Source organism: Rhea pennata, chromosome 9 (assembly GCF_028389875.1).
Source record: "Rhea pennata isolate bPtePen1 chromosome 9, bPtePen1.pri, whole genome shotgun sequence".
NCBI classification, from domain to species: Eukaryota; Metazoa; Chordata; class Aves; order Rheiformes; family Rheidae; genus Rhea; species Rhea pennata.
The window spans coordinates 20,141,398-20,167,365 of record NC_084671.1 but is presented as its reverse complement, the minus strand read 5'-3'; the positions used below and the strand labels follow the sequence as shown (position 1 = coordinate 20,167,365).

At 46.9% G+C, this 25,968-nt stretch overlaps 1 protein-coding gene across 2 annotated transcripts in view; it reads right to left on the bottom strand.

The window, feature by feature from the left end:
• Positions 1 to 13,642: 13,642 nt before the first annotated feature.
• The window catches only part of FAM124B (family with sequence similarity 124 member B), a 39,133-nt gene continuing 26,807 nt past the window's right edge, over positions 13,643 to 25,968 (bottom strand). The window contains exons 5-6 of one of the 2 annotated variants that reach the window (XR_009959263.1): positions 22,599 to 22,687; positions 13,643 to 13,829 (exon numbers count right to left, since the gene is read on the bottom strand). The gene's annotated coding sequence lies outside the window, so the exon portion shown is untranslated. The remainder of the gene's footprint in view (positions 13,830 to 22,598; positions 22,688 to 25,968) is intronic. The other variant, XR_009959264.1, reaches the window with a different exon arrangement.

The following is a 25,968-nucleotide window of genomic DNA, read 5'->3' as shown; positions in this document are numbered from 1 at the left end:
AATTCCTTCCTCCTGAGTATCTCCATGGTGCAAAAAAGCCTTGAAGATTATTAGTGTTCTCTTTGCAGGAACACAGCTTTGGATGAACTTGGTTTGAAGTCAGCCCCTTGCGCCTGGAAGGCTGGACACTCACCTGCACAGATTTAGCTGAATTCAGCTGAAGCCCACTGAAACTTAGGCTGGCCCTTTTGCATTTCAGTTATTCATCCAGTTGTTAGAAGAAGGGCCAGCACACATAGTAGGACTGCTCATTTCTTAGCATTCGGTAAACAGCACTTACATTAAGTATTCTCCTGTTTCCAGACTGAATCCTGGACTGGATTCAGTCTCTGCGCACAAGTAGCAAGTTGGCTACCAGTTTGCTGAGGATGAAGCCTTTGCCAGGAGGCAGGACAGATGTCAAGGTTGCTAACGTACATATGGTCTGGCCAGGCTGTGGGATCTGCCCAGCAGCTGCAAGTCAATCCCTTTGGGGCGAGGACAGCCTGGCAGTGCCAGTGCCAGCATCCTGCCTGGGAACCAGCGGCCATAACTTTCCCGAAGCCTGCAAAGATGCAACAGCTTCCCAGCGCGGCGCTCAGGGGAGTCACTTTGTACTAGCTTTCTTGTTCTCTACCATGGATGCCACAGTCCCCCAAAGTGCCTTCTTCCTTAGTTTTTGCCACACATCATCCTTGATTTCCAGCTGAGGTGAGACAGACAACGCTAGGAAAGAGCGACAAATTAGTTCCTACTCACAAACTTCACCTCGTTCTTTCCCGTTAGCTTACCTCCTTTTCTGCAGCCTGGAAACGAATCCTAGACTTCACCTGGCATTTCTGCTCTCGCCCTGTTCCTCCTGGTGCATGTCCTCTCCTCAGCTCCCCGTCGGTCCTGGAGGACTGCGAGCTCTCTGAAGCCCTGACTGCCGTTACGCCCCGCTCGTCGTGGTACCTTCTGTGACAGGCCCAGCCTTGGTCTGTCTCGAGCCTCCTGCCCTCCCCTTGTAAATGGCAATAGTAAGCTGATGCTGGCCTCTGCCAGGCTTTTACCACCACCTGGCCAGTCTTGTAATGGGGGTTTCAGCTATCACATTTAATGCCAGGTGCATTTTTGTAGAACAGTTTGTACAGTTGGAAATACTTTAACTCTGTTAATTAAAAAAAAAAGACAAAAACTCACAAATGGCTAAAAGGGATTCATTTAAGTCTTTTCTTGCGTTCAATTTTTTTTAGGCTACTTTGAGCAATATTTCCTCCAGTTCTAGCTAAGGTGGAAACAATATAGATTTGAGGTGACAATGTGATGCCCTCAAGTGAGGACATACTGCAAAAGATGGGCTTTGCAAAAGATTGAGCTGAAATAAGGTCAACATAAAACAGACAACAGGGACATATGTTCCTCATCTACCACATAATTTTATAAGGTGCGCTAAGTGAAGTAAGTTTTAAGAGATGGATGCAACCAGTCTCCCTAAGGAATTTTCAAAAGAGTTAAGCAGGGCTTCAGCTTTGGGTTAATCCTCTGTACAGAAACTTATTCCATCTGCCTCGCAGAAGAGTACTCAACCTCAGCACTTCACTTCTATTCAAACCTCAAAGCAGGGTTCGAGTGGGACGATGCCTCGGGGCTTCGGCTTGCCCCGTGGATCAAGGCTGTTTTATCTGTTATGACCCAGACGTATGATTCCTGCTAGGTCAAAATAATCCAACTTTATCCTTTATGCAGCTCCTCTGAGCTGCAGGGAACATCTTCCACAGTCGTTTCGAAATACCTCAAGTGCATCCTCACATCACCCATAGCTAACAGAAAAACAGCCAGGAAGAACTAAAAGGAAGTTATGAAGGATCATTTCATGCTTACAGTATTGGACAGAAAAGCTCAGACTCCACCTACCACTCAGCAGCAGTGCCCCGTTGGGAGGGAACAAGGTGCGATGACAGTACTTGATCCCACGCCTTTCCAAGAAAGTCAGTGACACTGTGTTTCCGATGCCTTTCAGCCCTCTCGCTTTCCATGGGCCCCCTTTGCCTGAACGCACAGCCCCGTGACGCAGGGGACGTGCCTTCCGCCTCGGCTGGGGAGCACGGCCAACTGGGAATCTCGGTCAAGACCGTTTTCTCCGGGGGCGTACGCAGATGCTGATGAGACACAGCTTATCGGCATCAAGCTCTGCAAGCTGGAAGCACTCTGCATGAGGTGAAACTGAAACTGCTGGTGTTCTCCTTAGGCAACACTCTCGACTGCTGCATCTTTCAATGCACTTATTCAGTCTTCATTTAAAATAATAGTGCTTTCTTTAAGGTAGGACTGATACTAGACCAAGGACAATCTATCTTGGTCCTTTCTATCATGTTCCTTCCAAAATACTTCAAATCAATCTGTGATATGTCAGTGGGCCACTTTGCACCTTAGCTATCAAGCCAGAGTTACCAGACTTTACAGAGGCCATAGGTGGCCGTTCAGGAGTCACCGTTTTATCTCAGCTGAAGCTCCATTTGGCTTTGTCCTGAGCTGGAACACAAGAGTCAAGTTACTGCAGCCTTTCCTTGGAAGAGGAGAGCTCAGAACACTTTGGGCTCCACTATTTCTCTTGGGGTCAATGACATTAACCTGCTCTGAGGAGCTCATGTGAAATGCTGAGTTCGGAGGCCTCGAGCCTTTATTGCCCCTGGGTGGCAAACTCCTAAACTGCCCCTGCCCCACAGGGAGTTACAGTGGCAGGGTAGCACTAAGCCACCCTGGCTTAGCCAGCACCCTGGCCCGGAGCCACCCTTGTCGGACGGAACATCAACCTCACGTCAGCCTCACCCAGAGGAAATGTCTCATTCTGATTTCCTTGATGAAGAATCAAATTCCTCTTCTCCACCAAATCCAGGGGAGATGACATGGTGTGTGTGGGGGTGGACAATGACTCTTAAGATGCACTGTTTTTTTCACTGAGATCACAATTTTTCCTCTCAAAAAATACCAATGGCAGCCTCCCAGCCAACTCAACTTAAGCAACTTTCTGTACAGCATCTGCCACCAGCAGACACAGGCTTTTTGTTTCAGCCCAGCTTGCTAGGCCATCCTGCCTTGCTATCACTAGAGTTTCAACTAAGAAAAAAGCACGGGAAACCTGTCATACAAGTACACGAGTGCTTCACCATAACCAAGGGAGGTTTATATCCACATGCAGAAAAGGAAAGATAGAGAAGATTCTGAAAATTTGTGCTAAAATTTGTTAACAAGAAAATAACAAGTTTTGCCACTTAGTTCAGTCATAAGGTACTGGATGTTTTCAGGCTGCTAAATGGAGAGCGTAACAGAAAAGGCAGTTATTAGTCTGAAATATAATCACACAAACGTGACTGGTATGTACAAGGAAGGTCTCATTTTTCTGAGTTGGGTGGCGACTTAAACACTCAAGGAAAAGGGAAGGAAAGATGATGTTCATTCAAATAGTAAAAATAGACCTTTTAATAACATTAACATACCTATAAGAAAGATCCATTTAAAAGACTGCTTAAAACAGCAGTTTTAGCAAACTTGTGAGCTGGAAAAAGCTCCTGCAATGCTTAAGCTGTACGATGAAGACTTCAAGACTTCCAGAGACTTGCAATGGATGCTGAGGAAATAGTTACGGACGTTTTGACCAAAAGAGATTCTTACCGGTAACTTCTCTGGGAAGCCAGGGCCTATAGACATCCATAATCTGTTTTGCTCCAGCACAAACACTGTCCTGCCACGTCCATAGTCAGTTAAATCTGTAAGTACCGAGAACGCAATACGTATTTGCAATGAAACGCGATTGCAGACGAAGGAAAAAGGGAGACATTAACAAGCATCTCTTTGGAAGGGGCTGCAGCAGTGCCATCAAGTCTGGCAGCCCGGCTCTGTAGCAAGAGCGAGCTCTCACTCAAGAGTGGCACACTGAGCCTCTTCAGCCCAAGCGCTCTAGGAAGCTTATGCTGGCCTGCCCTAAAAACTGAGCATGCGGAGCACTGGTTTTGCAGTATGGTATGTATTTAATACATAATATGTTACAGATATCTGTCTTTTGTCAAATGACAGCTTCCTTTTTTTTAAAAAAATAGAAAAAGTATAATGAACTAGATGATGATGACAGACTTCAGTGGGATTAAGCAATTTCTCTCAGCATTTTTGTGGGCTTATCTAAACCCAGAGATTACAAGGAGAAAGGAAAGAACCACCCCCAGACTTTCCATTTTCAAAAAAAAAAAAAAAAAAAAAAAAAAAAAGCAACATCCTGACCAAAATATAGAAGGTAAACAGATGAGCTAAACATGAAGTACCTTTGGCTCGACCTCCCAGCAACAGCTCTTTGATATTCCCATTCAGATCAAATGCTGGTGGAGTTTCCTTCTTACCCAGGAGCTCCAGCTGCCTTTGAATGTTTCTGCTTTCAGAGCTTGCAGAAGGAAAGCATGTCCAGGGAGGGCAGCAGGACACAGCTAAGACAACACGTGTCTTTATAACTCTACAAAGGACAGACCCCAAACCTACAAACTCAGTGACGTGCCTTTTCCACTGATTTCCATAGGTCTGCTTCAGGCCTATGGGTCATGCCAAGCTTCCCTTTGGATCTAAGCCCCCCAGAAAAGCTGACCAAAACTCCAGTATCTCTTCAGCCGCTTGGTTTCAGCAGCTCCTCAGTGCTCCGGGCAGCCCGCGGCAATCGCACACGACGAGCGCAGCAGCCCCTCAGGCGTGCCGGCCCTCGGGCCAGCCTCTGTGAAGCCGAGCAGGTACTTGCTGACCAGTCACACGGAGAGAGAAGCAGAAGTAGGGGGGGAATACTGCAGTTATGCATTTTTTTTTTCTCCTCCAAAGCAATTCACAGAAGTTACAATCAACAAGTCACTCCTAATCACAAAGGAAAAAAAACACATGTGGGAGGTCAGAAGGACTAATTACACTGGCCTTGGTATGCGTGGACTCACCTGCTGTTTCAAGGGATTATATAATCCTCCAAAAGACAAAATGCTGATCATTTTGAATGCCCAACTTGCCCAACCACAACGAACAAACCTGAATCATGTTGCATTGCTTTCGTCAAAATAGGAAAAAAAGCCCGCCGTAGTCTGACACAGAAAACCACACTGTAAAATTAGAGATGAAGTCTGCCAGGATGGATTAAGCTATATTTATAAAGTGCCCATCAGTAATGTGGGTACTGTCCAAAAATACTAAACAGCACACTTGATCACTAGAGGAGTGACCAAAGATCAAGTAAAGTTCATCAAGGAGCTTGTGCGTTCTCACACAGAAGACCAGGGGTAGGGTTGTAACAGCACATACACACTGTACGAACACTAGTCTTTATAAACTATTCTTATAATATGAATTATTAAACACACAAAAAAAATCCGTACCACAATTCATGTTGTAATTTGGGCCTTGAAATGCTGACAAGTATCTTTGATCTGATGTAGAAGGAAGGTAGAGGCATGGGGGACACTTCCATATTCCGCTTCCCCAACCAGGTGTGTGGTGGGAAAGCCTCTACAGGTCTGGGCACCCCTCTTGCCCCATCCGCATCACCGATGCTCCAGCCATGGCCCCAGCTGGCTGCCACATCTCAGTGGCAGTGACACCAGATCCACCAAGCTGTTTAGTCACCCTTCTTGGTGACAATAGTTTAGGGACCACTGTTTCCCTCTCTTCAGCTGTCTGCTGACAACACTGGAGTACCTAACGCATGTGCTACCACCCAAAGTAAATCTTGCTGCAAGTGATGCTCATACACACGCGTGTGATTCAGCAAGGTAATTCAGCAAGCTCCAATGAAAGTAAAACTGTCTTGATACACTGACCCTTGCCAAGACCATGGCCTACCTGAAAATTAATAATCTGCTAGAGATTCAAACGGTAAGCCAATATATTCTAAAATATTAAATCTAAAGCAGAGCAAAAATAGTGAAGTAAATAGCAGTACAGCTTATGCAGACAAGAAAAGAGTCTACAAAGATTTTTTAAACAGGAGCAGGAAGTCAGATTTCACATCTCTCAAGTAAGAAGAGGAAAGAAACTCAAATATACTTTTAAACAAAAACAAGTTACACTTATTAGCAGCTGGTTAAATGATCACCAAAGAGTTAAGAACTGAAGACCAGTAGTTTTTCCAGGGTGTTTTGCATTTTCCAATACTCGGACTAAAAGGGCTATTGAGCACATTACCACATGCAAACACATCCCATGAACACCCATTTCTTGCAGGAAATGGCTGGCTCTTGCTCCAGCTGAAAGCCACCCAACGCCAGTGCACAAGGGGCTGCTGAGCGCTGCTGCAACGGGCTCCACCGGGAGCCAAGCGACAGCAGAAAGGACAAGTCAGGTAACTTGTTGCAGCAGCTATTTTTCCTCTTAGGTTTTTTATGCTTTTTTGGAGTCAGAAAACAAAATACAACTGTGAGGTGCATCCGAGTGTGTTCAAGGTCACCCCCCGTGCGCCAGGTCCGGAGCCCTGCGCGGCTGCGGGATGGCGCAGGGAAAGACTTGGAGCCCCAACCCACAGCCACGCTGCGGGCCGAGGAGAAACGACCCCGGAGCTGCCGTGGACAGAGGCCCCAGGGGGAGAAGCCCCGCGGGTCGGGGTCCCCAGCAGGACGTACCCGCTTTGAGTTTTCCCCACACCTGGCTCCTTATTTTCAATTAAAACTAAGCGATCCCTGCAAGGATGCGGCTCTTCAGGCTGCTCTTCTGCACTGCGTGCTGAACTGATTGAGAGGGTGAGAGAAAGTGGTTCTGGCAACTCCGCCTTTTTGGGGTTTTGGCAATGCGACAGGACTTCTTCATGAAATGGACTCATTTAATGCCCTTTCTGTCGCCGTTCTCCTCCGCTCAGGCCTCTGAAGGCACTTCTCTTTGGATCGTTTGGAAGCGACCTTTGGAGTGAGCTACATTTAAGCAGAACATGACCTCTGTGACGATGGACACAGCAGTGCTACCTGGATCTGAACAGCCAGGTCTCCATTACCCACCTGTGGAGCGATATTCGACAGATACATGTTTTAACAGGCAACAAGAACTTGTGGGATTCACTGGTTTGGAAGTTAATTTACCCAGTAATTAACAATTGTCACTTCATTCTCCAGTACTGTTGCATCAGGTAACTAAATGGGATTAATTACACTACTGAAATGCATTGCTCAAAATGGCAAACAAGGACCACAACAACAAATATTCTGTATGTTTTGCATATGGTGACATGTTTATTATTATTCTAAGTTTGCTTGGCTTCGATTTCTGTGGTGCATGAGCCAAGCGACATAAGATACGGCAATAAGCAACCCAAGCGCGAGGAAAGCGGCCGCAGTTCCCCCCAGTTTCGAGTCTCTGCCCGGTCTCCGGAAGCGTGAGCGGACCCCGAGCAAACCCAAGCGCACAGCGACCCGGCCTCCCCCCGAGGGCGGTCAGCCCCGAGCCTCCACGCCTGGGGGAGGCCGCCAGCTGCGCTGCTGGGATGCAGCGAGGTTCAAGGCCCGGGGCAAGCAGGGATGAGGTGCCACCGGCGGCACGCAGCGATCTGGTGCGGGTTCGGGCCTGACGCCCTGGCACCATTCACCGCTCTGTTCCAGTCCTAGGGAAAATATGCGCAGTTTACCCTGAAACAGAGCCTCTTTCAGGCCTCAGCTTCACCTTGTGCTTTTGAGGATGCAGAACTCATTCTGCGTCATGACACAGCTGCTCCTACCTCTTCCCTCTTTGACTCAGAAGTATAATGACCCCAAAACACAGGTTTTAGCATGAACGCCAGAACAGATGCTGAAACATCCACATACTATTTATTAAAACTTTCAGCACGCTTCTCTTGCTTTTAAAGAGCAATGAAAATACTAGCTGCCTACAAGAGTCATTCCCTCCCTACATTTAACACAGCGTTTCACCTGCAATATAATTAATATTGCTTTCTTTCCAGTGACGTTGCATGGAACTAAACGCGGGTGCTCGGTAACAACCGGCAGTCGGTACAGCCCAGCTGTGCAAGATGCACTTCCCTCCCTCTCAAAACACTAAAGATAAATACAAACCCTAAGCTCATGCACAAGCAAGTATTTTAAAAGTTCAGACCCAGGTCCCAAGAGAGGGAAAGCAAAAAAAGAATCTGTTGAAAAATATAGCTAGCATAATAAGAGCGTGTAACGCAGCCGGGGGTCGATAACCAACTGAACTTTACTGCAAGGCCTCCGTTGCCTCATGTGGGTCGCAGCTACAAAGCAGAGCAATGCTGTGACTTGACAGCACATTCGTCTTTGCAGCTCTAACAGAGTTTCCTCACTCCAGTGCTGAGCACTGGACATTTGGTGCCCAGTTCCCAAGCTTTACAGCACACAGGATGCTTCGCCAGCAGAGCAGCTCCTCTCCTCGGGGTCAGAGCGGTGTTCCTAGAAACCCACATTTTCAAACAACAGTATGGGTTTGTTGGGTTTTTTTTTTTTTTTTTTTTTGGTTTTGTTTTCGTCTCTTTTAGGATGTTATGAGCCAAGTTTAGCTAAATGCTTCTCCCACGATCAGAAATGGCAGGAAGAGCTTAGTGCCGGCCTCACCACGCAGTCCCGCGGCAGAAACGGATGCAGTGAGGAGGAGGACGGGAAACTCGCTGCAGGGCAGCGGGGAAAAGGGAGGATGAGATGAAGTCAGGCAAATAAGAAACCTCTTCACATTTTAAAGCGTGGGTTGACTTTAAAAAAGGACTCAAATGTGGCAGCGTGGGCTTTTCACATTTGCCTCTGTGATACCAGCTTGAATTTTCTCACTGTGCAAGCGTAAAGAAACTCTAGCTGCAATGAAGAGTCAAACAGAGATTTGTCCTAGCTTGCATGCCACGACCACTTGGGTGGATAACACACTATGAACTTAAACAACAGTTAAAAACTTCCTTCCAACTCTACTTAGCTGTAATCATGGGTCCACCGTAACACTGCTTAGCAGCATGTCTGCAATACAGCAAAACACATCCTGTGCTTTAAACCTGCTTATCAAATTGGTTTCAGAGGTGCATGCTGCAGGACCTTCCCCACCTGGGTATCAGATATGGTCACTAAAATAAGCATCTAGGAAGCTATTTAAAGGGAAGCACTTCTTACAAAGCCATTTTGTTCACTATAAAACACCTGGGCCACCTTTTAAAGACAATTTTCAAGTACTTGTTGCTGTTCAGGGAAGTGGGAACTCAGTGAGCATGGGTGCTAAGGCATAACAAGTATTTACCTTTACACGCACCCCAGATTTTGTGTATGTTTGGAGGAGGAGATATTTCTGGCAGACAAAATGACACTGGGGAAAAGGAGAAGAACATTCAGATTAGGTATGAGGAGAAGGAGAGGAGGAAAAGTCTTGATTATCTGGCAGTTGGAAGGTAGCTGGCCCAGAAGCTGCATGACTGAGAACAGGAAAACACCCTTTAAAAAAAAATTATTCTTTGAAAGTATTTGTCATCACAAGTCACCCAATATATCTATGTGAAACTGTTTTGCTTTACTTCTTCATGGAGTCATGGTATTTAACATGTTTATCAGGGACTAAAGAACTTCCTTTGGGAAGCTGAGATTTGCTAACCTTTCAGGCTGGCCATACTCAGACTATATTTTTCAGAGGTTGGCCTTTCAGGGTGTTCTCTATTTTCTTTAAAAATAATAATAAAAAAAAAGATTTAAATTTGTTCCTGAAACTGTATTTCCCCAGGGTTTTCCCGCCCCCTGCCCCACAATCTTAATAAAGAGAAAAAGGGCAAGAACTGCAAGTTTGTGAGTTTGGCTTTTTTGTGACCAAAGTTGGAAGGATTTCCAAGGCTTCTAACTTTCTTTAAAACCATGGTGATGACTTCTACAAATACCACATCAGTGTAAGCTGCAGACCCTGATCATCAGAGGGCTGCCAGCACCTAGTGCCCCGAAACAGGGCAGCATCGAGTCTAGCAACGTTAATCCTTTCTTCGGAGACTTCCTTAGCAGCCAGCGGCACAAACAAGCCCATCTGAAACGATCTGGTGTCGAGGGGGGTGAGGAAGGCTCACGGACGGCGACACGCAGCCGCGCAGCTCCAGCACGCGTTCCTCCCGCAGCTCGCCCGGCCGCGCGCGGAGCGGCAGCAGCACGGAGGCTCTTCCGCACGCCGCAGCGTGGAAAGCTTCTCTAGCCAAAACTTCAATTTCTAGTTTATTAGGACCTCTTCTAAATGGCACTTAGATTTTTATGCACACTGCAGCTCCTCATGCGTTGCTGCAAGTGTAATTACTCATTTTTCAGCTGACCTGCTCCCAGTCAAGCTTGGTATTAAAGAAATCTTCCAAAAGGTACAAACCGTTCCATACGCTAAATGCTTATTTACCACCCCCCTAAAAAAAGGCAAGCATTAGATAGATTAAAATAAAATGACATCACTGTTTCCCTAATTCCTGAGAAAGTCAGAGCTGAGCTCCACGAGCGGCCAGCCAGCCTCGGCCATTCGCCTAGTACAAAACCCGCTTTCCCTGGGAAGCGGCTGCGCACGGAGGGCTCTGTCCCCGCCGGGCTCCCCCCTTGCTGGGCTCCCCCTCGCCCCTCAACCACCTGCTGAGCACTGCAGAACCTGCAGCTACAGACTGCCCAGCTCCTTCTGCTTTGAGACCTTGTTTCCAGGTGCTTATCAGACTGCACAGCTTAAATCAATCAAGCTGAGATTTTCCAGGCCAGGTGTTTGCCTGCGGCTGCATTTACAAGAAAGTTTTAGTAGCAGCTTTGTCAGGAGTGAAAACAAAAAAGCAAATCCTCGTTTTGATCCCATTAAGACCTTGCAGCTGTTTATCCAGATACAGACTCGCGGTCTGACATTTTGGAAGGAGGTGGCCTTGGTGGCCTTCGCTGTTTCTGTGAATATCTGCTTTAATCAACCAAGTTCTACATCTCTGGAAAACACCCCCAAATCCCAGCCGGCACCTCGGAAGAGGGCCGGAGCAGTGGGTGAGCGTGGCAGGGCAGGATGAGCGGGGTCGGAAGGCGCCGTGATCACTGAAATCTCTCCGAAGACTGAGCTTTGCTTTCTGAAGTCGGCTGTCTTGCTAATACCCGGGAAATCTCGGGGAGAAGCATGTGTCCCGTCTCTCTCCGACCGCCGCCCCAGAGCAGATGCTGGGAGCCTCCTGCTGCTGCAGTAAGGCACAAGCTCGCTGAAAGGTAGTGGGGGGAAGCAAAATACCAGGAGCATAGAGGCTGCATTTCAGACTGCCAGGCAGAGGTAGTGCATGGGCCACATCCCAGGAAGGAAACCGAGAGCTAGCGGGCATCTCAGTGCCAGCAGCTGGAGATGAGCCTGCTGGACACCTCGTGTGGAAATTTGGCTCGGCAGTCCCTGACCCACTCACTGCCTGGCCCTGGCGGCCTCCGGCTTGGAGCTGGGAGGTGAAGTGAGGCGAGGAGCACGTGCTGACTCCCGTGTCGTGCTTTCCGCCTGCTGTGCCGTGCAAGCCGTGGCTGCTCATCATCACTGGTTCCCGTTAGCAGCTGCCTGCCACTGACAGAGAGAAACCAAGAGTTGCAGCTTTGTTCAGTTTTTACTGGAAGGACGTTCAAAATCTGTGGGCAAGCAGCCTGGCAGCGAGAAAGGAGAGGAAAGCAGCAGTGCTGTGCCGTGAGCACAGCAAGGCTCTGCTGCCCTCCTAGGGCTTGGCTGCAGCTTATCTTGGCTTTCTCCTAGGTTTTGTCCATGTTCCTAAACTATTCTGGCATTTATCTGAAGGACTAGGAATAAGCTAGAAACTCCGAGGGAACGAGACCTGCAGTTGGTCTAGTGCCACCTGAGGTCAAAGCCCGCACCCGAGCCCAGGGCCACCTCTGGTGGCTGGGTGCTCTTGCGTGACTTTGATGCTTTTCTTAAAGCTGAGTATGGAAATCATTTGAATAAAGGACTTTAGGAGCACAGCTTGCTGCCTGGATGCAAAAGCAGCTCCTTGCACATGATCTAATTCTGGAGATACCCCAGTGTAAATCTGGAAATCCTTGGCCCAGTACTTTCAGAACAAGGGGGTTCGCATCAGTGTTAAGTCTCCAGGAGACAGACCTGTGGTGACCATCCTGCCCTCCAGCCCTCTACTGACTGCTGCTGCAGTCAGGAGATTCTTGTCTGTTTAAATGCTGGCGGCAGCCCCATTCTTCTCTTTTTGAGCTTAGATGGACACAGGATCAACCCTGTGAACCAGCCTCGAGCACGGGGCCTGTTGAGCTCTTTGCCCCTCCAAAAGAGCTGTTTTCTGCTCACATCCAACCTCTGGCTGTTCATGCTCCAGCCATGACAAATTCAAAAAGATCATTAAAAATAAGCGTATCTACAGCAATCAAGGATATCAAGCAACAGTCTTTGTATGGTTCTAAACAAAGGAGATGTTAGGTTTTGGCTTTTTTCATCAAGTATTAATATGAGAAAGTAGTAATATATACTAGGAATAATATAACTACCCAGAAAAAGATCTTATTTAATTCTCCCATCAAACTCAATAAAACCATATTTGTATCAACATTAATTTAATTTCCCCAAAAGCCTGTAGCAGAACCAAAATTCTCAAAGGACATAATCTGTGAAGCTCTTCCCAGCATCTGCAAGCAGTAATGTACCCACATCATCCCGACACAAGCGAGCTCTGAATGACAAACACCAAGCCACGGTCAGCACTCAGCCCCCAGACTGCCGGAAAGATGCTAACTGGGACTGACGGTGTGGTACATTTATAGTGTGCTGAGCAGAGATACCAAATGGAGTTTCAGACACGGAAAATGCTCTTGCAGGACTACAACTAAACAGAGCTATGCTCCGTTAAGCTTGTTTGCAGCGTTGCTATGTCCTTCCAGTCCTCCAGCATTTCTGGAGACCCTGCTCCAGCTAAAGGCAGGAGTGTCGACATGGCACTGTTACCCCTTCCCTTCACAAATCTTCCCTTCTACAGGACAACATGGAGCAAGGACACAGCTGTTGTGTCCAGCTCCAATGCCAGAAGGGTGAATATCCCCTCTGGCCTGTCCAGGTGGTCCAGCCGTGACCGACTCGGCCCCTGCTATGGCCACACTCACTAAAATACCCCTCCAGAGATGGTGCTCCCCATGCAAACTCCCGCATCAAGTAAAGCACAACAGCAAAGGATCGCACAGGTCTCCAGCACAAACCAGGGAAGCTCTGCTCAGCTAGGCTGGGTCACGCAAGGTGACTATGTTAGCAAGAACAGGGAAATGCCAGCACGGCATTTATCTCTAGGGTCTTTTCAGACTGGGAAGACACTCTGGAGATGGCATCCAAACACAGCTGGGAGAAAAAACAGCTTTATCTCAGAAACCATAGAGACCAAACAAGGAGTAATAGCTGTTTGTTGTACTACTGGCTTTACAGGATCAGCAGCAACATGTCCCAAGCTCAGGGCTGCAACATAGCATTGCTAAACTGAATGCCCAAAGGGGCAAAAAGAAGCGCGTGGCTCCCAAAAAGGCATTGAGGAAGCGGTGCAGTGCAAGGGTGTTGCAGAGCAGAAGGGCTGCAGAGGAGCGTGCTCTCCCTGCCCACAGCTTAAGGGCTGGCAGAGAGATGTGAAACTCAGAGAGAAAGAGCAGTGATGCTGAAAGCAGGTGCATGGGGCAGCTCAGGCCCATGGTAGATGGGCAGAGGCACAGCAGAGACACCTACGGTGAAGGTACCTCCTCAGTGTGGTGACCCACACCACAGCAGACCTGGCACTGCTGGATGCCTTTCCATGGCATGGCTCTTCCTCTGTGGCTGCCCTTTTCTCCCCGCAGCTCCCAGCTCATGGCAAGGGGCCTCCCAAAGGTGTCTGATGCTCTGGCATCGCCATGCAGCGGCACAGGTGGGTGTTCAACTCTGTTTTCCTGCAACGCAAAAATTCAGTGCAAGCCCTCAGCAACAGCAGCAGCAGAAGTGAGGCTCCAGTTGCCAAGGACATGAGGATGGCATAGCTGTTTTCTGCTCCAGAAAACCACTCTCTTTATCAGGAAAAATGGACAAGTGAACATAAAAATTACAGAGAGAGATTTTTCCAGAACAGTCTGTATTGGTGTTAGCAGACTGCCTCTACGTTCATCCAACCTTGGAGTACAGAGGAGCGCCTCTTTTTATTTCTGTGCCTTTGAGGCTTGCCCTTGAACTGGCAGTCTGTAGGGCATGCAGGAAGAGCGCATTTCTGGAGGTGGCATCATCAAGACAAGGTCCATCAAGACAGCCCCAGTGATCAGTCTTGTTCACACAGCAAGCGGGGACCTTCCCAGTGTCTCCATCACTCTTTAACTGTGACCCACCTTCCCCCAACCCACGACTCACCTTTGCACTCTGAACTCCCCCCGACCCAGCACGGCTGGTGACACTTCCCAGAGGACAGCATTCATCACCTTGACTTAGCACGTGCCACTATGTTCTCGTGTTGCAAACAGCAGCAGAGCGCAGCTCTTTGAAGGCCGTGCACACATTCTTACAGGTCGAGTCGTTAAGTCACAATGTCCAATCAGACCTACTTTTACCAAAAAGAGGTCTGACAAGACTTTTATAGTCCACTATGAGGAAGGAGGATGGATGTACTATAACTTTACAGGCATGTATCAGTACCGTATTTTGAATAAATTTTGTCCCAAGTTGTTCTGGAATAAGTAGGGTCAAGTTGTGACCCTACTTATTCCAGAAGAGTTACTCTCAGCTTATTCTCAGAGATCTGAGATAAAAATTATTATCTTTAGTGACTTCTGAAAGAACAACATTTGAGAAAGTTCATATAGCCCCACTTCTAATCAGATGATATTCTACTTCATGCTTTTAGGAAAACATCAGTGTACTATACACTGCCATTAAAATATCATCTTCATAAAGGATTGTTATCACAACTGCTATTTAACAAAGCTGAAAAATACAGTACAATTCAGAATTCAGGCAGATTTCATGTATATCTCTTCAGAAACTCACACAGTATTTACAGATCCTAAAAAATGAAAGCATGGCAGATAAAATATACATTCAGAAATATTTAATCCTGATTTTTTTGCTTTTGGAAGATAAACCTAGATCACAAATACTCTGCTAATAGCTTTCCTTGCGTAATGTGTTTACAAGCTTTGAAACCATCAGTTCTGTGAAGTTTTAGGAATCTAATTGATTTGCTCCTTACTGGCAAAGATGTAAAAGCTGGAATATTGACAAAAACATCAAGAGATTTGAAACACGTTAGCATAAAGTTCACATCAAATGCAAGGAGAAAAGAGAAAATATCCTCACAAGTTTCAGTGCTCTCAATAAAAGCCATACTCTGTATCAGCCCACGACACTCGAGCCACTGCTCACAACAGGACGCACTGTTAGCGGCCGAGATGATAGGCCAGTCTGCCAGCTGGTTTTTAGCAGCACACATGATGGTCTCGCTCGTTATTCTCACTAAATTATGCATGCATGATGAGGGGGTCAGGAGCAAAATCTGAAAACATTACATCTGTCATGTGCTAGATCACTGGAAAAGCTTCAACAGCTACCTCAGGCAGCCAGGGCACACGTTTACAGCACCTAGGCTGTGCAGGGCAGCGAGGAAGGTGTTTCCATTTCGGCTGGATTTGCCCTACTGGTCAACAGTCGGAAAGGACCAGAACGGTACGACAGTGTGTCCGCTAACGAACTAGAGAATGAGAAAGGCTTCAGCTGCCGCTACGCGATATCCCAAAGATCGAGCAGTACCTTGATTAGAATAAAAAGAAACTAGCAAATGCTTAGAGCCACGGTAAGGCATAATTCTTCGTTTCTAAGAGCAGGATTGCTACCAGCTCCCATACAGCACGTGAGAGGAAGGACTGGACTGTCCTGTACCTTAACTATCTTCACGTCAATATAGCGAACTGAAGACACCTGGTAATGCCAGGCTGTCCTGCCCTCTGCGTGGCCCAGATAAAGCGTGATGGAAACTTCAGGGATGGACGTTGCAGCAGTGTTTGCCTGTAGCTTGCTGCCATCAGTCCTGCGAACGAGAGGGGAAGTGGGCAGAAAATGCAAACTAAAGCCCTCGCTGGCAGCCCATCCACTTGGCTGAGACAGTTTTAGAAAGGTTTGTCAGCTCGGGAATGGGACCTTGGTTAGAGCAAGCGGGGTGCCGTCCGGGGGTTAGTAGTTCGGGTCCCAGATACCACTGCTCCAAGCAGTCATCTTGTGTTTGCTTGGAAATACAAAAATGCAGAAGCATTCAACCTTTCCGTCAAAGAGAATCTCCCTTTCTGTTTCCTAGCTTCAAACTCTGAGGGACACGGGGATTTTCATGCTGAACTGGAAACTCCAGTTTCCCAGAAGATAAGCCTAAAATAGATTTCATGGCAATGGTTATTTTAATTTATATACAGCCCATCTGAGAATGCGATTTCCTACTTTCAGAGTTTGCTCGTCTGACAGATGAATATTTAGTGTTAAAAGGGCTAAGCTTCAGAGGAAACTTTCCAGAATATTTGTGATGCAGTGGCTCCAAGACAACACCACGGAGACATCCACAGCGGTGATATTTTACACCCCTCATACTCAGAGCAGCCTTGGCTAGCAGTTCAGTTCCCAGGACACAAGTAATAGCGATATCTCCCTCTCTCCAGCATTTTTAATGTAGCCAAAAGCAACTAAGTGGATAATGTAATTCATGGCCTTGCAGAAGACCAGCTATGTTACCAGCTATCCAAGTCCCACGCACCTCTGGACACCCCGCAAAGTTGCTGAAGAGAAGCAAAGCCAGCACTAGAGAGAGATTTTTCTTTCCCCATTTGCCAGCGCAGAGAAATGAGAATGCACACGCAGACTGCTTTAACGGTATTGATTCTCGCGTAAAGCACAAAACACAACTTATCACAGTGAAGGCCTACTAGTATCTAGAAGAAAGTAATTTTGTTACTGGCCAGCACCTTCAACCTCTGTCTCTGCTCCTTCCTGCCAGGAAGCCCGTAGTCAAATGCTTGAAACATCTCTGCTTATTGCTTCCTTCCCGCCCAGCGCCCCGTCGTGCCGTTCCTGTCAGCAGCCGTTTGTGGAGCAATCAGTAAGGCCGTCACAGATACCACAGCCCTCGCCGCCGCTCCTCTCCCGGAGCTCGTGCGCCTGGTATAGTTGATTGCTCAGGAAATAGCAGGTGACAGAAATACTAGAGACGAGTCTTAAACAAGATATAAGCCACAAAACAGACCTGCCGAAGGCCTGTTCTGCAAGTGTCCCTAATGACAGGGAATAGAAAAAAAAAGGACAGATAAGCTATTCCCAATGAGACAACCTGTTTTGCTAGTGCAACGAGGGGAAAAAACAAGCAGAATGAGCATAACACGTGTGTGTGTGTGTGCGTGTGCGGTGTCCTGCAGCCTCCACGTCCTCCCCCTAACTCCCCCGTTACCGAGCCATGGGTGCACACCGAGGGTAAGGGTGGTGACGACCTCTCCGCCAGGCGAGGCGGGAAGCCTCGAAAGCTGTCGGGTGAAGCATAGGATAAAACAAAGCAGCAAATGGCACGAGGGGAAAGAGGAGCACTGCTAGCGTGGGACCTCAAGTGGCCAGGGCTGGAGACTCCTAGCCACAGTGAGGATGGAGGATGTGCATCCAGCCAGCATGAGACCGCTAGAAACTGGCAAGTTAAGCGAATGATCTCAGCAGATAGCTCAAGCAATGATGAGTCTATGGTCCTAGAGATTAAGTTAAAGGCAGAGAAGGAAAGGGTTAGATGTATCTTTCCACCTTCTGGACGCCTATCGTTATGCCTGGTCTGAGTCGCTGAAAGACTGCATCCTTGCTGGAGATGACAAGACAGAGCATGCTCTACACCAGGAGGGGACTTGCCTGTGCAGAAGGCAGATGGTATAAAAGAAGCTGAAGCTAGGTGAGCCATCATCCTTGCATAACTGCGCAGAGGGAAAAAAAAGAAAAAAAAAAAAAAAAGGAAGAGCTAATGAATGAATACTGCACAGCACCCTGCCTGCCTACATGCAAAGTTACAGCAGAGGATTCGGTGCTGTCTAGCAGATTAAAAGGGGGTGAGCAAGAGACAAAGGCAAAGCTTATGCATGTTTAGCAGATGGTCAGATTGGGAGAGCGGGACGGGACGTGGAGGCTTCCACAAGCAGAGATGGAGAGACCTTGGTGAATGGATTATTCTGGTTTCTTCACTCCAAATAAGTCCTTTGTTTAGAGGTGAGAGAAAAAGCAACTCAAGTTCACTTATCACCATCGCACAAAAGACAGGATCTATCCAGATTACTTCAAACAGAACTGAACAAACACGAATCAGAACTATTTAATAATTTTCCAAGGCCATTACGCCGCTGGCACAGTTCATTGGCAAACAGGCCTGCACGGCCAGGTGCCACGACTGCTCTCCATCAGAACAAAAACGCTCACAAAGTTAAAGCCACCAGTGGCAATAAACTACCCCGGCGGGATCAGGTAAGCTGTAACGTGCTCAGGAAGCTTCCTTCCTCCCCAGATGGCGTTTCCAGCAAGCTGGATGAAAAGCGTGTTGGAGCCTAGTGTTGCGGACCCCGTCCCTGCAGTGTTGAGGTAGTTGGCACTTCCGTGGCAGACCGGGAGGCTCGCGTGAGGAGGAGCGTGGTGGCCGTTCAGCTCGAGGTCAGCTGTGGCACAGCTCCCGGCGGCGGCATGGGTGCTTGGGGCAGGCAGGCACCACTGGGTGCAGCAGATGCTGTTTTGCACCCCCAAAAGCTGCCCGTGTGGGTGACTGTTTCAGGGATAGACACTGCTGCACAGCGCTGTGCAGAGACTGCAAGTTGCATCCTTGCAGCGGGACGGCACCAGGAGGGAAAATCAGCCTGCACCCGGTGCCGCGCTCGGTGTCGGCATCAGCCTGCACCCGGCGCCGCGCTCGGCATCGGCGAGGCCGCGCTCTGCTCCTGCAGCACCGGGAAACGCGGATTCCAGCTGGGAGAAGGGGGTGCGAAAGCCACCAAAAGCATGCATACCCGCACAGATATTGCCTCCAGAGCTACACATCCCCCCTTTTCCCCGATCAGTATTCCCCAGCGGACAGTCCAGCTGCTAAGGAGGAATAACTGGAAGGAATGGCCCCCAAACTGGGTAGCTGCGGAGACATGAGCTGACCTGCTTTCATCCTCCTGTTCCCACCACCCACCAGCCTCCTAACTAAATTTCCAGGGTCAGAGTACAGGCTCTCTAAGACAGTGAGAAATTTCCCATCGATTTCTGTGAGTTCAGCTCGCCTCTCCAGAGAGCGAGAAGACAAAATCTAAGAGCTTTTTATCAGCACTAGTAAGATACAACTGGATGAGAGTAGAATAACAAAAATGCTAAAACAGGATTTAGGAAGAAAATAAAAAGATAGCCTTACTCTTAGTTTCCAACAGCATTTAAAGTTTTAGGGACGAGCCAACAATTTCTTAAAAAAAAAAAAAAAAAAAAGAAAAAAGAAAAAGAAAAGAAAGGAAAAGACTGCTTCACTGAAATGTTCTTTTCTACAGGGACTTTTTTGGGTTGTGCTTAGATGGTGTTATAACAATAAACAGGCATCTTTGCCTTAAGGGACTGCAGATACTGCCAAAGCAAGCAGCATTTTAAATGTACAATAACCTTTAACTAATTGCAGAAGTCAAGCCAGGCAGCACAAAAAGGCACAAAGCTGATGTTTTGACAGGCTGGGAGTACACTTCAAGCAAGAGGGACACGGCATGGGCTTTCACTGCGACACATTGATGCCAACTGGCTTCAAGACAATCTTTACATCACTGTAAAGCCCAGAAACTGCATTTGAAAAGCTAATAAGCTCATTCAGTGTACATACAGTTAGCAGTTCAGGAATTAAAGCCAGAGTATAACGGGGAAGGTTTCCTAGCTGCCCTCTGAACTGCAGACTGTGACTCGTAGATTGTGAAACTGCAGCTTTTTCCCATTTCAGACCCTGAACCAGACACCGAAAGACCTCCTATAAACTGATGCAACTCCCAACTTTGTAAGGCTTCAAAAACACATGCATCTAACTGCTCTGCGACACAACTGATGCTCACATGGGAACTTGCCTAAAATTAAGAGAGGGTTGACTTGAGCAGTGCAAACTCGCTGAAAATTATTAAATACTATGCCAAAGGGCAAAGAGATAGAAATGACTTTTGCTAATAAATTCTCATACCTCTCAGACAACAGACACTAATGGAGAAGTTAACCTCTTTAGCAAAGCTGATGAGCACTGCAATTACGGAGTTATGGGGTCCACTACAACCGCCGGTATAGTTGGAGTGAGTCAGGAGACACGCTCCAGCTCCTATCCTAGGGCTCAAAAGGCTGAAAGCAGGTAGATCCCCACAGGGATGTCAACCCCAATGCTTCTGCCCCAGTGTCTGGGCACCTTGCTGGAGGGGCAGGACTCCCTGAGCATCCCCTGAAGTGCTTGGAGACTTTGGGCAGCAGGGCACTGTGCATGTCTAAGCCAGGAAAAACCTCAGGTGGGTTCACGGTGGTGGAGCCCGGACGGGAGCTGCAGCGCAAAATGGCAGGCTGGCCCCGACATCGCCTTCCTGCCCCCTCCAAGAGGCCATGGTTGGGAGCAGACATCAGCTCCATGCTGGGGCCAGCGGAGGGACAGGCGAGCGAGGTCGCGCCGCGCAGCCTGGTCATGCTCCAAACCTCCCCCCAAAGCCTCCGGGGTCTCTGAACCAGGGCTCTTCAGTCTGGCCCATTCCTAAGGAGACTCAATCAGTTTATTTTAAACTGAAACAATTTATGGAGTTACTGTTTATGAGCCAAGAGGGTTTCATTTGAAATCTTACATTGTTTAGAAAAAAATTAAATTAAGAGCACCCTCCCCTCAGCTTGGTCTGTAAAGTTTTCCCTGGAGACACAGGACTGAAATGATCTGGAACTCGTGGCGGTACCATCTGCCTCTCTCCCAGAGGTGATCAATCATGCTGAAATTTTAAACACCCACAGAGCCTTAATCTGTAATACCGTTCAAATCAGCTGATTTTAAACAGAGAAAGGAAGGACGGGCTGTCCTCTCTTGGCACAGTGGTCAAGCCCGAGCCTCCATGCAACATCAAGCTATAAAAACACCAATGTTTCCTAATTTTTTACAGTCAGTGCCAAGACAGAGATCCCTCATCTTAGGGAAGAAACACGGACAGAAATGGAGACCTAGGTATGACAGTAGCTCATACATCAACCTACAGTGGGGATGGGGGAGCACGTGTGCACCCAGGCGAGAGGAGGAAAAAGTACTCTCAAAACCCACTTTCCTTCTGCTCTCACACACAAACTGTGCCTGAAAGCAGACAAGAGCAAAACTAATGTCTCATCCTAACATGGTCTAGAGTCTGAGTTTAGGATGTACTGGTGCAAATCATCAAGGCTGGTACTGTTACATCAGATATTGGGGGGAAAAAAGTTACAAAGCTTTTACTATCATTTCTGTTCTTAGAAGATGAGCAGACAGTCTATTAGGAGAATACAGGATTTTTTCATAATAGCCTGGGATGAGACATGCTGTCATTACCGGCTGGAAGAAGTCCAGCTCACAAAGTAGTCATTTGTCCAGGTTGGCAACAAATTGTTTATTTTCTTAGACAAGAACACTGGGTAGCCTACAAGTCCATGATTCATTTTCCACCACAAAGATCTTCACCCCAAGTTTCTCTAACTGGCAACTATTTATTCATGTGCTTAGCCTTTTCTTGGCCTTTCCCATGACTTTGGCCAGCTTCATTGTGCTCATCTCTATAAAGAAGCACAGGGGACAGTCAAGGGCTCGATCATTCACTTCACAGTTCAAGTTTCTGGATACTGTTCTCCAGCTTCAAAAGCAGACTTGAAGCCACAAAGATTCCAATTCTGGAAAATACATGCTGGTTCAAGAAGGCACACAGTTCATGACCCCAAAATCGTCAGAGCCTAGTGGTAAAGGAAGTAATTTAAGGAGCTGTTTGGTGTGTATGTGTGATATCTTAGGGGTCCAGTTATTTTCATAAAGCTGGACTCCCTAAATGGAAAGGAGAACACAGGATAATTCCAGTAAGCTTGCAGACACTAGAGAAAAGCCTTCCATTGGTTTTTCTAAGCAGTGCTATGATAAGGAGCAGAAGATGCAAGTGTGGTGGGCAGGATACAGGGTAGAATAATGTGTAAATACTTGAAGATTTTATGGAAGGATATGTAAATTAGGCAAATTATCATTGGAACAATTCATGCACTGGTGTTTTGCACTAAAATATCCTGGGTTTTCACTGTGCAGGTCTAGGAGGCACATACATATTGGACAATTGCCAAAGGGACATGAAACTATATTATCACTTTAAAGAGGCCACAGAATGCACCACTGGATAGGTGAAAACAGAATAAATTTGACAGACAGCCTACATTTATGGATTAAATGACAAATTTCCCTAGTGGGCTCTGAGTCCCAAGACAATTGTACTGTGCTGCTACATGCTGACCAGGAGGTAAGCAAGGCATGAAATTCAACGCCAGTACCAGATCTAGACCTCTTTGGTCTTGATCCAAGTACCATTAGATAGATCAGATACTAATGAATCCAAATTTTGGTAAAGATCCTCCTTCAGAGCTGTTTCCTCTAGATTAGACACCCACAGCTAAAGAATTGCTGGAGTGAAAAGGGGTTTTCAGAAAAAACTTACCTGTATCCCAAACCGATTGTCCCCGGGGCCCAGGATTGCCTCTGAACCAGCTCTGCAGTACTCCTTCCCACTGGCTCCATGGTTTTCCACTAGAGAAGGACAGACCGTGAGACTACGTCTCTGAACTTCACTAGCAGTCTCACGGAGCTCAGCCTGAAGACAGCTTTCACGATAAAATTGGATTCCTTAAGATAGAGTCACATGGGGATAATGGAGTAAAACGGGAAAAAACCTATCCTCGGTACCAAGAGGTGACTCTTCCACTAGCACACCAGTTTTCTTAACAGCTGCTATGGCAATAGATGCAAAACAAAAAACAGTATGCTTTGAAATACCCAGCCTCCTATCCTTACACCATACTGCCTTCCCACATATCTCTGACGCCATCGAAAGTCTAGGATCCTCCAGCTGAATAGAGGTGTAAAGACTGATACTTGAAAGCCACAGCATATCATCACTAAATCAAAAGCCTAGTTATAAAATATGCTTTGGGAAAGAGCATGAAGAGCCAAAACGAATATTCTTCAAGTCAGCACATAAAGACATTGGCTAATGTCTGAAGAACTAAGTTTTTCATAATTTTTTTCAATTCTACCTTTTCCCCTCCCTAGGTTTTACTTCAGTGTCAATCTGAACATCTAATTTTTACAAGTGACTAAATTTGATGTATTTTCGAAGCCCAGAAGTGAACAACACTCAAAACACAGTAAGAACTGCTGAAGAAGTTTTTGAAATATTTGTACGAACAATCCCAGAGGTTTGAAAGCAGCTCAAGCCCTGATCGAAAGCCCCCTCCGTCCCAAGAAGGCCCTCCATCACTCCAGCGAGTTTTGATTTGGACACAGGAAAAGCCTGAACTTGTGAAACTGAGGTTAATAGGATTTGACTAAACATCTGGTCATTGTCAGCGTCAAGAGAAGCGCTCCGCGATGGGCGTTTATGGTCTTGGCCCCAGACCACTGCTATTTCTTATGAAACGGAGCGTTTAGAAGTTTGTTGTATACAAGGCTGTTTATTGGCTTCATTTATTGTTTCCATGAGTTTCCCTTTCCAACACCCAGCTAGCAAAAGAACCACTAATAACATACTGCAGATACATTCTCAGACATTTACTGCGCACGTTACACTGACAGCAGCAGTTGCCAGAGTTATATGAAGCTCTGCAATCCGCACTGTCGAAACAGCTCAATAATATGCTAGGAAACAGTCATGTCATACATCCTTACTACCCTTCACTTCCTCCTGTCAATTCATACTATTTGAAACGTGTTCAAATAAGCTCCATTGCAACTGAGCATTTTTTAATCCTGATTACAATTACAATGCTTACAGGGTTTGTATTCGTGAAGAAAATTTAGGCCAACAATTGTGAATTTGACTTTGCTTGGCAACAGTGATTCCCCAGCAACTTCTGAAACCCAGCCATTCTCATTAAAGATGCCCTCTTTTAGGCAGCCAAGTTTGAAAAATGTTGGCCAAAAATGTGTGAATTAGTCAGTAACTCTGTGAGTAATAGGAAGGGAGGTATAATGACCCAGACTACAGCCTTGCCACACAGACTGTGAAGCTCAGTAGAAAAATGTTAACAGCATTATTCATCTTGAAATGTTGTTGTTTTCGGAGGAGATACTCTCAGCGTACGGTTTCGGGGGGCAGAGTCTGTCTTTCTGTTCAGCCTGCCCAGCCTAAACACCTCCACGGGCCGAGTGGCGATGGCTATTTAGACTGATGCTAAGTCACCACGCACTCCCAACACGCGCTGGAAGAGGTGATCTCCAGGACAATTTGATGAAGCCGCGTGGAGTCCCACCCCCTGGAAGCCGTCTGTTCTCTTTCGGTCAGTCCGCAACACCGCCAGAGACGTGGCCGTGCCTGTAGCGCAGCGTCCTGTCGAGCCCCGGGGCGGGCTGTGCCCGGGCAGCGCTGCTCCAGGGCACCGTGCCCCGCACCTCGCTGCCCTAGGCTCTCTGCTCTTCCCCAGAGGCCCTCGAGGTTAATAAATCAAAATAAGCTCTAAGAATATTCATGGTGAAAAAAGACGAAAAACTTCAGTTTTTTTGCCAGAAATAGTGGGCCCAGATACAGGTTTGCACCTTCTTTTGCCAAACGCGCACAGAACATCCTTGCAGTCAAGCAAAACCGTGTAACGAACTGGATGGAGAGCATTCTGACTGTGTTTGTGGGTTCCTACGATCCTTTGTTCACACAGAAAACAAGGAAATTAATTTGCAAGTCTTACAAAGTTAGGAGTCATATCAATTTATAGGGCATCTTATACCTCTAGATACCCACTTCAGATTGCTCAGTTTAAAAAAGCACAAGACAAAGAACGTCATCATTTCCACAACAAAGTTTGAAGTTCACCATTGTTCATAGGTTAGATTCAATGAACAAATACAATAAAAATAAAATTGTGCAGACAGACCTGTCTTTTACTTAATGACATTCTAAGAGTATTTCAGTAGTGGTGATAAAATAGCAAGTTTACACCTGTTCAGAACTAGACAATAAAATTCCGATATTCATCCTTCGCATAGCAATAGCACGAGCACGTCAGAGCCCTACTAGAACAAGTACTTTACAAATTTTCAACAGAAGAAGCAGTTCTCGCCACAGAGAATTCAAACTCACAGAACCACATTGGGGCCTAGCTGATTTAGGCATTAAGCTCCCCTATAGCAAATTCCAAATAAATTTGGCTTCTCCACAGGCCAACTTTAAAAGCCAGGTATCAGTGTCATAGAGTCATTAAAAAGAAAAAAAAATGGAAAGAATTTCCAAATGCTATCTAGCCATTGCCTTTACCACCTAGATCCCTGTAACTCCTAGTGGATATTTATCCTTCTTTGAGTTTGTCCATACTTCACAATGTTGCATCTCAAACCGTGCACATAGGAAATCCTCTACGGAAATATCTGTGATCACAGGACTGTGCTCTGTCCATCAGCTCACTCTCCCTGCAAAATCCTTGTGCCTAAGAGCAGCAACAGAAGCTGCCTCTACATACTATTCCCAAATTAGGAATGCAAGCGGATGGAAATTGTTCCTCTTCTAGGTCAAACCAAGAGCTTAGGAGTAAGTTGCTATGCATTTCATAACTGTCAGACTGTCATTCTGGGGATAACAACTATCACATCCTGCAAATGCAGGCTAAGAGGTATGGTATTTGTTTACCTTGTACAAACATTTGACTTTTTAGATGACCCAGATGAGGGTTTAAAATGAGCAACCATATCCCACTTGACTTTTCCATCACACGTTCTCAATTGTTCGCTCTCGTGGATGGCATCGTTACAGCTTTGCTGCTTGAGGACGATCCCCGTGGAGCAGAGTGCTGCAGGCAGCTCTCCCAGGGAGCTTTCCAGCCCTG